Source organism: Crinia signifera, chromosome 2 (assembly GCF_055691185.1).
Source record: "Crinia signifera chromosome 2, ASM5569118v1, whole genome shotgun sequence".
In the NCBI taxonomy this organism is placed as follows: domain Eukaryota; kingdom Metazoa; phylum Chordata; class Amphibia; order Anura; family Myobatrachidae; genus Crinia; species Crinia signifera.
The window spans coordinates 341231689-341243088 of record NC_139218.1 but is presented as its reverse complement, the minus strand read 5'-3'; the positions used below and the strand labels follow the sequence as shown (position 1 = coordinate 341243088).

Here is an 11400-nt window from a genome sequence, read left to right as displayed (position 1 = left end):
GTGGATGTGAATATCTTTGGTTCTGATGTATTTTTGATGATCACATATATATATATATATATGTTGATTTTGGGTGGTTAGTTAAAAATATATAAGCAGTAGGAGGCAGGCAGGCAGGCAGCCAGGCAACCAGGCAGGTGTCCAATGTAATGGGCACGTGCTAGTATGTGTATGTGTTGTTTTTTCATAAATGTACGCATACACATAAATGCATACAGTAAGTAATGCGAAGTACAGCTAAGCGATGCCAAGCTATAGCACGCGTTGCTTGGCAGTGCGATGTTATCGCTGATGTTTGGGCGCATACACAACGTCCATGTCAATATGGATAATAAAGTTAATACCAAATAGTGAAGTTACCAACCAATCACACGACAGGATGTATTTTCATGTGCCATTGCTAAAATGGCTGCCTACCAGCGAGCACAACCCTTTTCCACTGCGGAGCTGCTGTCGCTGGTGGCAGTCATGGAGAGGAGACTGGGGCAGGCAGGCCCCTTCATTACAAATAGGGACAAGCGCCGGGCATATGTTGCGGCCCGGCGCCGCATATTCACCCGCACTCATGTGCGAAGGACCATCGCCCAACTGGAGAGGCGATGGTCTGACCTGCGGAGGCGGGAGCCGGAGCGGCTGCAGGCTCTGAGGCGGCGTCTTCAACGCTGTAAGTATTTTCGCAAAATACATATAATTGACAGTGGCCCGGATTCGCTCTGCTTCAAAAGTGATAAAATGGAGAGTAATAAACAGGCAGCCAATCAGCTCCTACCTGTCATTTTTCAACTACAGTCTGTGACATGACAGGAAGGAGTTGATTGGCTGCGTGTTTATCACTCTACATTGTATCACTTTTGAAGCCTAGTGCATCTAGGCCAGTGAGTGTTTGCATTTTCACATTATTTAATATTAATATTACATGAGGTCAATTGGGTGTTGATGACATAAAAATGCCATATACTATATGTGTGATATATAACACATATATAATGTGGTTATGATATGTACTTGTTAGAGTGATTTGAATGTCAAATGACACTCAACCATTTTGTTTGTTTAACCCACAGCGCGGGAGAGAGCCAGGGAGGCCCAGGAGGAGGCCCAGGAGGAGGCCACAGAGGAGGCCCAGGAGGAGGCCACAGAGGAGGCCCAGGAGGAGGCCACAGAGGAGGCCCAGGAGGAGGCCACAGAGGAGGCCCAGGAGGTCGGCCAGGAGGTCGAAGTGGAGGGCGAGGTGGAGGAGGACGAGGTGACCCTACCCCTCCCCGATTTGCCACCACCTCCCAATGTGGAGGAAGAAGAGATGGTGGAGCTGCCTGGCAGGGGTAAGTAGACATAATGCATCATTACTGACTTAGGTACAGTTTGTTATGTCGCACAGCTGATTACATTTTGCTATAATATAGTAAAGAGTAGTCCAAAAAAATGGGAAGCAACAGACACACTTTGGCCTTATAGGGCCATGCTGCAAACGTGCAATCTGGATGCTCATGTAGGTGATGAGTGTTTATTTATGGAGGGTCTTTGTATAGAAGCAACAATAAAACATCAATGGAATATGGGCAGGCCTGATTTATACTTGAGTCCCAAGTGGCCAGTTCGCCTGGGCCCCCCTCTAGCCAGTGGGCCCGTGTTGTTGCCATGTATTTTTGAAAGGTATTATGTAGGATGGATTGACCTTAGAAATTGTTTGGTGTATGGAAGCGGATTAGTGCTGCACTTTCACCTATCTGGCAATGTGACAAGGAATCATGAAGTAATGGGTAGAGGGACTAGGCTAGCATTTTAATGTGGTATCTATTCTCTCTCTCTATCTCTCTCTCTATCTCTCTCTCTATCTCTCTCTCTATCTCTCTCTCTATCTCTCTCTCTATCTCTCTCTCTATCTCTCTCTCTATCTCTCTCTCTATCTATCTATCTATCTATCTATCTATCTATCTATCTATCTATCTATCATGCAGTTTAGCTATTAAGCAGTAACATGCAGGTATATATGTATGGGTAAATGTGGCATGTTGTAGTGGGTGTATGTTTTGAGTTGAGTGAGGAGTCTTTGGCCAGGACAACTGTGAGTGATCCTCAAGTGTGGTTGTGTTTTTGATATATAGATTGTGAAATGTATATGTCACACAAGTGTGTATATGTGTGTATGTGTGTGTGTGTGTGTGTGTGTGTGTGGTGGCAGCATCATGATCATATATTTGCTGCCATTACATACAAGATTGCCTAAGTATTTGTTTGTATGTATGATTTCTCATGGTGTAGGTACTTAGGATTGACTGTACAAGGTGTACGTGAGTAGCATAATTAATGTTGTACCCCCTTTCTCATGCACACAGATTACCAGGAGGCAGCCCAGGGTGTTCGAGGGGCCCTCATGAGGTTGCGGGAGGACCTCATGAGGATGACTGCCCATGTCCAGGACCTATGCGACCTGCTCCTGGATTAATTTTTTTTATTTTTGTTTTGTTTTTGTTAATAAAAGTTACCGTTTAATTAAGAAGTTATCTGTGTGTTATTTTAGTATTTTACATTAAAAGTATAAATAGCATATTAAACAAAAACATGTTGATGTTTAGTTATGTACGCAGCAAAAGGGTAGATCACATTTTTATCCCCATAGGGAATGTTAGGGTTAATGTATAGTGCTTGTAAGTGTTTAAGGATCAATTAGATAAATAACAGATGACCAGGAGCAACAATCTGTTTTCAAAGTGGTTTGATAATTGCCTAAGTGTGTCATGTGATCTATTTGGGAACTCAGATAAGAGTAGTGTGGTTTTGTGCGTAAGTACACCGCATCTGTGCGTAGTGGCCGGCTCGCGTGCGTTCTGACACGGGAAGGCCGTGCATACGCGGTCAGACCGTACAGAATCTGAGTGTTTCCCCCGCACACGCATGGTTTGTATGTCGTCCGTAAACACGCCCTGTTCTTAAAGATGGAGTCCGTCCGAATGCGGAGGACACGTGGGCGTTTATACGGACGTTAGCCGTACGCCACCGCACAGCGTGGCGTGCGGACCGCACCGAAATAATTCGGGAAAGTACGCACCGATCAGAATAAGGGCCATAGAGTTAATTTTGTTGGGAGCCAATTAGCCTACCAGTATATTTTTGGATTGTGGGAGGAAACCGGAGTACCCGGAGGAAACCCACGCAAGTATGCGGAGAATATACAACGCCGCACAGTTAGAGCCATGGTGAAAATCAAACCCATGACCTCATCGCTGTGAGGCAGTATAACCAATACACCATCCGTACTGCCCCGTATATATGAGTTTGAAAAAACTCAGGAGCCCGAGGTGTGCTCCCCACCACCAGTGCTGTGCCTAAACACGTGCAAAGGAGGCCGTGCGATCGAGTGGGTCCGTCTCCGAAGAGACAGGGCCCCGTTTTTCCCCTAACCCCTCTCAACCATAAGGCTGAAGAGGGGAAAATAGGGAACGGTGGGTCCTCTTCGCCGAAGCTCAGAGAGACCCTCATTCCTCAACCCCCGAAAGGGTTAGGACGGTGGGTCTTCCGCACCCCGTGGTTTGGAAGAACCCGCAGTGGACTTCCCTCCGCCTTGCGGCTCGGGGTCGTCCTCGGGGGGACCGCAGCTCTCCCCAAAAGGAGAGAGCTTTGGCACATTGGGGAAATGGAAGGCCCAAAAGGGTCGACCACACTGCCCAAAAAACGTGACAAAACTACAAAAAACAAGGAACGTGAAAAGTGACGAACGTGAGAGGGGAAGAGAAATAAATAATAAAGGACCCTAGCCAGAAGGCCAGGGTGGGGGTGTGAAAAATTGTCCTACCCCATCCAAAAGGACGAGGTAAGGACGTGAAGCGCATACCTAGAGGGAAAGTGCGCAGTGCTAGTGCTTACTAGTGCATGGTGATTTTGGGATCACCCGTGCATGTTCGGCACCCCTGAGTTTCCCCGGGGGCACAGTGCAGCCTCGGACTCCAAGCAGCCAGCCAGTCAGCGTCTGACCAAGTGTTTCTCCGTCTCAACAGCAGGCACTTTCCGGCCCCTGGCATGGGAATGGGTACTCCACTGGGCTTTTCGAAAGACTCCCTTAGGGGCTGCACCCCCCTCGGAAGAGCAATCTACTCAGTCCCAGTGTTTCTCCGCTCCCAGGGTTAAGATACTAGGCTGAGCTTTTCGCTGTGCCCAGGCTGGTGGCTTGCTCCCAACCTGGACCAATCTACTCGGTCTCAGCTTTTCTCCGCTCCCTGGGAATGGATACTAGACTGAGCCTTTCGCTGACTCATCCTTCGGGGGCTACGAACCCCGTCAAGAGAGTCAAACTACTAAGCCCAGTGTTTCTCCCCCCCTCTTACCAGTGGATTTACGGAAACAACACCTCCTACCAAAGGCAGAGGTGAAGATACTTAGTGAGACTTTTCACTACTCCCGGGAAAAAACAGAGGGGTCCCACACCCTCCGCCCATCAGAGCAGCTACTCAGTCCAACCTTTCTCTATTCTCTGCCAGAGGCCAGTCCATACCCACTGATAAGAACAGATACTACACTTGATCTTAGCCAAAAGGCCGAGAAGCGCCCCGTATATATATAACACATGGTGGGGATAGAACCCATGACCTGAGTGCTGTGACTGTGAGGCAGTATAACCATTACACCATCCGTACTGCCCTGTATATATAACACATGGTGGGGATAGAACCCATGACCTCAGCGCTGTGACTGTGAGGCAGTATAACCAATACTAAAAATGAAATTTTTAAGTATAATAGTAATACTGTAGAAAATACATTATTGTGGATTTAAAAAGTAGGACTGAGAGACACATTGTATTCATACAGGCATGCTGGAGTATCATGCAGTCATATTCTAAACATAATAGGAGGTGCTAATTTGCTGAGAGCCTGAGACTTGTAGTTTCACATAGCATAGCATAGGCATAGCAAAAAGAGAGAAAATCCTTCCCTCCTAGTCGTCAGTACCTACTGTATACCATAGAGCAGGGGTGTCAAACACAAGGCCCGCGGGCCAAATCCGGCCGGCCAGACCTCTTCATGTGGCCCGCGCAGCCGCCGCCAGCCTTCACCTTTAATTCTTGATTTTTTTTTTTTAAACAAGAAAGCCGCCTCTTCAGCGCATGCGCGGCAGCCTACAAGCCAGAGAGCGTCTGCCCTCTAGCGCAGTGCCGCCGGTCGTCAACCCCTCCTCTGCTCCCACCTGCTGTATAGGAGCCAGAGAGAGGAAAGAGCAGGTCCGTCGTGGTGAATGGTGCTGCTGCTGCTGTGCGCTCCAGGTCACTTACTGCTGAGTGTGCACTGCACAGTGACCAGGAGCATGCTGCCCCCCACTCCTGGATAGATAGTGTGAGGAGCGCTACTCACAGGAGGGAGAGGGAAATGCGCCTGTGTAAGAGCGCAGCTGTGTCCTTGGTAGTGGAGCAGCTCAGACTGGAGTGGACGCATCAGAGCAGGTAAGTGTCAAACTCTCTGCCTATGTGTGTGTGTGTGCACTGGCACATTGCAGCCCATCATTAATTGCTGTGTCCCATGATAATAAGCAGGACATATGCCCTAAGACTGAGTGCTGCCCCCCTGTGCAGGCAGCGTGTGCCCTAATGCACTGCAGTTCACAGCAATAGCAGGAGGGATATGCTACTGCTGAGTTACAGTGGTATTATTTGGGACATAATGTACTTGTATGGACACTATTATGATAATAAAGAGTGGACACATAGTCCTACAGATACAACCGGCCCTTTGAGGGTGACCAAACTGCTGATGCGGCCCCCGATGAATTTGAGTTTGACACCCCTGCCATAGAGGATCCGGGGGTGGGGGGTTTGGCAGGTTTTCACACTTGTTTTCTGGAATCTCACGGGCACAGCCTCAGGCACAGTCAGCAGGCTCCAGACGACTCCACAATGCCAATGCGCAGTGGAAGAACAGAGATAACAGACAATGCACATGCGCAGTAAGATCTTTACTTACGCAGTGCAGCCCGGAGACAGCCGACTCAGGCTCAGCCTCCGAGCGCTGAGCGGCTGTCTGTGACGTAGACGGTGTGGCGCGGACACACACTATGTGCCAATCACCGGTGCAGGCGAGTCGGGCGACGTCACAACCGGAGAGACCTGGGGACGGAGCCGGCTGAGGTGGAGGGCGTCTGACTGTGACTGTGTGTCAATCACCGCCAGCTGCCTGCGTGCCAGGGAGCTGAGGGGGCCGGCCGGCACAGAGTTTAACTAACACCACGCCACCAACGGGGATAATAGCAAACAGACGGGCCCGGCCGGGCTCTGGGGCCCTTCAGATCGCCGGGGCCCGTCACACATGTCCCCTTTGACCCCCCCTGTCGCCGGGCCTGCCTGTGGTGAGCTAGTTAATGGATAAGAAAGGTGTTTCACCACTGCAATATAGATCTCACTTTGAAGTAAAACCCCACCCAAATCTAATTCTCTCTGCACAAGTTACATCTGCCCCACCTGCAGTGCACATGGTTTTGTCCATCTAAGAAGGATTTTGTCAGAAAGAGTGAACTAGAATAAGGCCCATGGTTTTGTCCATTTGAGAAGGATTCTGACTTTTTGAGTGAACCAGAATAAGGGCCTATAGCTGCTAATGGAACACCTTATTAGAAATTAAAAGCGGTAACTTCCCTGGTTCCCCCACATACGGTATATAAGTGCAGTTTTGGGTGCAACATAATACCATTCCACCATTATATATTTATTGTATATTTTTGGTAGTACAGTGATAGTCTATGGTGATCACAGGTGATAGACAATAGCTACTAGTCAGCCACATCATTTAAAATTTGGGTTCTGCTGAATTTATTGAAGCCAGGTTGTGAGAGATCTTTCCCCATTCCTTGACTTTACACTGAGCAACAGGATTAATTTCTGTGGGGATTAGGGTGACCAACTCATCCCTTTAATCTGGGACACATATTAATTACACAGGTTCTGTGGCAGTTTAAAACCAGATGAAAGCCAGCCACAGAACCTGTGTAATTAATATGTGTCCCGGAAAGGGATGAGTTGGTCACCTAAGTGGGGATTCCCCTATTTTATTATTATTATTATAATTATTATTATTATTATTATTATTATTATGATTTATTTACAGTATATAGTGCCACAAGGGATCTACAGCACCTAGTTATGAGTTCATAAACAAGTAAAAGAAACAAGGGTACTGCTTTCCTAGCACGGCGCCCGTCTCAGTGATTGTATGCCTTAAATTTAAGGTACTTAAGGCATACAATCAACACGATGGACCTGATTTTTTAATCTCATGGATCTTATGCATCCATAAGATGCATGAGATCCATGAGATGCATGAGATAAAAAATCGTGAGCCCCCAATAACCATTGTTAACGCCACCAGCACTATCAATGCCAACCCGAAGCGTGGCGAGTGCAGCGAGCCCGCGAGGGGCGGCGGTACGCGTCCTCCGACCTTTTCATACCCCCACTATCCACGTCGGTGTGGAGTTGAATTTATATAGTGTGGCGAGCGCAGCGAGCCACCGAGCCCGAAGCGTGGCGAGCGGACGCGGACTACTTTACATGTATTCTGCGTGCGCTCGCCACACTTCGGGCACGGTGGCTCGCTGCGCTCGCCACACTATATAAAATCAACTCCACGCCGACGTGGATAGTGGGGGTATGAAAAGGTCGGAGGACGCGTACCGCCGCCCCTCGCGGGCTCGCTGCGCTCGCCACACTTCGGGTTGGCGTCAATAGTGGGGTGGCGTTAATAATGGGGGGCCATTTCACCCATAAGGGGGGGTTAGCAATTAAAATTGGGGTTTTGGGGGCTTTTTACATTGATTCCAATGTAAAAATCTCGTCGATCGCGCCGATTGCATCCTCTCATGCATCTTATGCCGCACAAACACATAAGATGCATGAGATGCTTGAGATATCAGCCCCACACATACAATCTAGATCATGGGCGCCGTGCTAGGAAAGCAGTACCGAAACAAGAAAACGGTGACTAGGGCTGGGTACACACTAGACCAGTGGTTCTCAACCTCGGTCCTTGAGTACCCCCAACAGTGCGCATTTTCCAGGTCACCCAGCAGGTGTACAGGTGCAATCATTATTCCAGATACATTTTAAAAGATCACAGGTGGAGCTAATTATTTAATTTGTGATTCTGTGTGGAGACCTGGAAAGCGTTCACTGTTGGGGTACTTGAGGACCGAGGTTGAGAACCACAGCACTAGATGATTCCCATGCCTGGCGATATAGAGCGTTAGTGTGCATACACAATGGGTGATATCATTCACGATATCGGCCAGTGACGTCACCCGTCCAAGCTCCATACATGCAGTCCCTGACGATATTGTCAGATTGAGCTGCATCTACAGATGACAACTGTTTTTAGTTGAATTTTAATCACTTGCCTGACGTAGTTGCATTATATGTGACCACACCAGGCTGATGCGACCAGTCAGAAATGGCCCTGTCTTCCCTAGTGCCTGCCATGCAGCCAGGCATGGATCTGAGGCAGCAAAAGATATCTGTATCGAGAATATGAAAGTGGAAGGGTCATTTGTATTACACAGGCACCGGGACCATGAGTCTTTTCTATGGGCTGTTGCCGAATCAGCCCATAGAAGCTGGCCACATGCGCAGTACAGATGTTTGTACTGCGCATGTGCCAGTCTCGGTGCCTGTAATCATAGCACTGATGCCGGGGACCAGACCGGGAGGAGAGGCGGTGGCAGCGACATGGGGTGCCTGTATCGTGGTACCCCAGGGGCAGATGCAACAAGAGGAGCCCCCCTCCCCCAAGAAGGTACGAGCCGCCACTGGTGGCTCTTCACTTCAATGACGGTGATGGCATAACAGGCTTTTCTGTTTACTGTTCAGGGCAGTGGTAGAGGTGGAACTCCATTCCCCCTATCATTAGAAGTTGTGGAACTAAGTACCACATTACACTGTTACATTTTTTGGGGGAAAAAGGAATGAGAGATAGATACATTTACATTGAATCCTCTACACCATTTCCCAGCACTTTACCAAGTATAGTATCTCTTACTAACTGCTTTGGGGCTCATCTACATTTGGATATAAGTCATTTAAAAAGATTCCTCTCAGATGTAGCAGTGCACCCACTCTTCTAGGTGCCACATTCACAATCTCTTTTCACAATCTGGAACTAGACACGCCATTTGGGTGGAGCATGACACTCCCCCTCAGTGGGGTGCTGTGCAAAATTATATTACCAACTATAATCTCCCCGAAACTAGTTTTCAAAAGTAGGCAAGTATGCCCCTGAGTACATACACACTGAACGATATCGTTCAGTGACCACATCCAGGAGCATGCTGTCATTGACGATATAGGGTCTAATTCAGACCTGATCACAGTGCAAATTTGGTCTCAAAATGGGCAAAATCATGCTGCACTGAAGGTGGGGCAGATGTAATGTGTAGAGAGAGAGAGAGGGTTAGATTTGAGTGGGGTGTGTTCAAACTGAAATCTGAAAACAATGCAGTCAGTATTTACCCTACAGAGAAACAAAATAACACCAATTCTTACTGTCTCTGCACATGTTACATCTGCCCCACCTGCAGTGCACATGTTTTTTTCCCATTTTGAGAACCAATTTGTTGTGCAATCAGGTTTGAATTAGGCCCATAGTGTGGATTTGACTGCATATACAGACGACAGAGGGGTTCAATAACGACCCGCAGGTGTGTGTTAACGATATCATTAACAATATCGTGCATATCGTTGACTATAAACAGGTAATGCGTACGCACCTTTAGTCCTATTTCTTCTATTTTCTTAAAAAAATAAGTATGTGGCATTTAACATCAGAACTAAATTTACAAATGTTCTGCTTTACAAGTCTCTGTAGTATTACAAACAATTGCTATAAGAGTCAGGCCTTCCCTCCTCATGTGCTTTTCATAGAAAATATATAATCTCTGCCACCCTAATAATTACTCAGTGTCCTGCCCCCTGATGCAAATGTATTCATATACCATGTACTTATTTATTTTATTTATTAACATTTTCTTATATGGCGCATACATATTCTGCAGCGCTTTACAGAGAATATTTGAACATTCGCATCAGTCTTGTCATGTACTTGTCCTAAATTGCCTTGCACTGTAAGTCATTATTTTCTTGTTTTTTGCTTTTATGTATTGTTAGGTGCTGCAGAAACCTTGTGGCGCCATATAAATAAAGGGTAATATTAATAATACTGAGAAAAAATATGCAGACTGAACCTACATGCATTTCCTCTTGTTGCCACAAGGAGAAGTAGTGAAAGAGGTAAGGAAATGAATGAGTCACTGTATATTTCTGCCACAGGGGGGCATAGTCACACAGACCAGCCAGAGTCTTATAGACCCAGCACTGACATCTCAGGGTTTATTTCAATATATTATTTGAAAATAAGTCTCACATTTTTTTTTTCTTTAAACAATAGAGCTCCCTTTTATTATTCCTCACTATATAGAAACACAGGGACTTATTCAGAGTCATGCACAAACAGAACAGAAAAATGCATCCTAAGAAACACTTGCATTTTTTGCAATATATTTGGAGTTGATCACATTTTCAAACCTATATCTACAGCTATCTCCTCTTAATGTAGCACAAATGCTGTAATGGAGGTGCTCTAAAGAAGGGTTACACTTTTGTAATCATCCTCTTCGCCCCTTTATTTTTCCTGTTAAGAAAGTACTATAATCCCTGCAGTTCTGTAGAAATAACTGGTATGAAATGAAAGGAATGCACACAGATGACTGGATGTCAGGATGTTGGGAGGTAAGTATACTTACCGGATCCCTGTCGGGATTCCCTCCATCTGAATTCCGGCATTGGTGTTCTGACTGCTGCCATCACAACTACTGCAGGGGTGTTAACCACATCCCAGAATGGAACAAGGCCGTAAGGTTGAAAGAATGATACAAAATATATCATAATGTTAAAGCCAGAGAGTTACGGCACTGGGGCCCGGTTGAGTGCTGTGGTGGCAGCCATAGTTGCCTACCCTCCTGCATTCTGCAGGAGACTCCCTGAGATAGCAGCAATCTCCATCTCTCCCTCATTAGACTAGCAATCTCCCTCATGTCACCTAGCCCACATTACACTGTTACGGTCCATACACACTGAGCGGCTTTCCCCCTGCCCGGTGCCGACGGAGGGGGGGGGGGGGGGGGGGGCGGCATTGCATAGCAGAGCGCTATGCAAAGCCGTCCTGAAAGCCGCTCATCTGCTGTATTACCAGCAGATGAACGGCTTTCCCGGCGATGTTGCGGGAACGCGCAGCAGCGCTCACTGCTTATCTACAGGGCATACACACTGGGCGGCTTTCAGCTGAAAGATGCTCAAACTGGGTGTTTTGAGCGTTTTTCAGCTCAAAGTCACTCAGTGTGTATGGGCCTTTACATTTGTGGGGAAAAGAGGAA

General features: G+C 47.2%; 1 pseudogene; it reads right to left on the bottom strand.

The window, feature by feature from the left end:
- Positions 1-4408: 4408 nt before the first annotated feature.
- LOC146060896 (U2 spliceosomal RNA) lies at positions 4409-4544 on the bottom strand (annotated as a pseudogene).
- Between the last annotated feature and the right edge of the window lie 6856 nt (positions 4545-11400).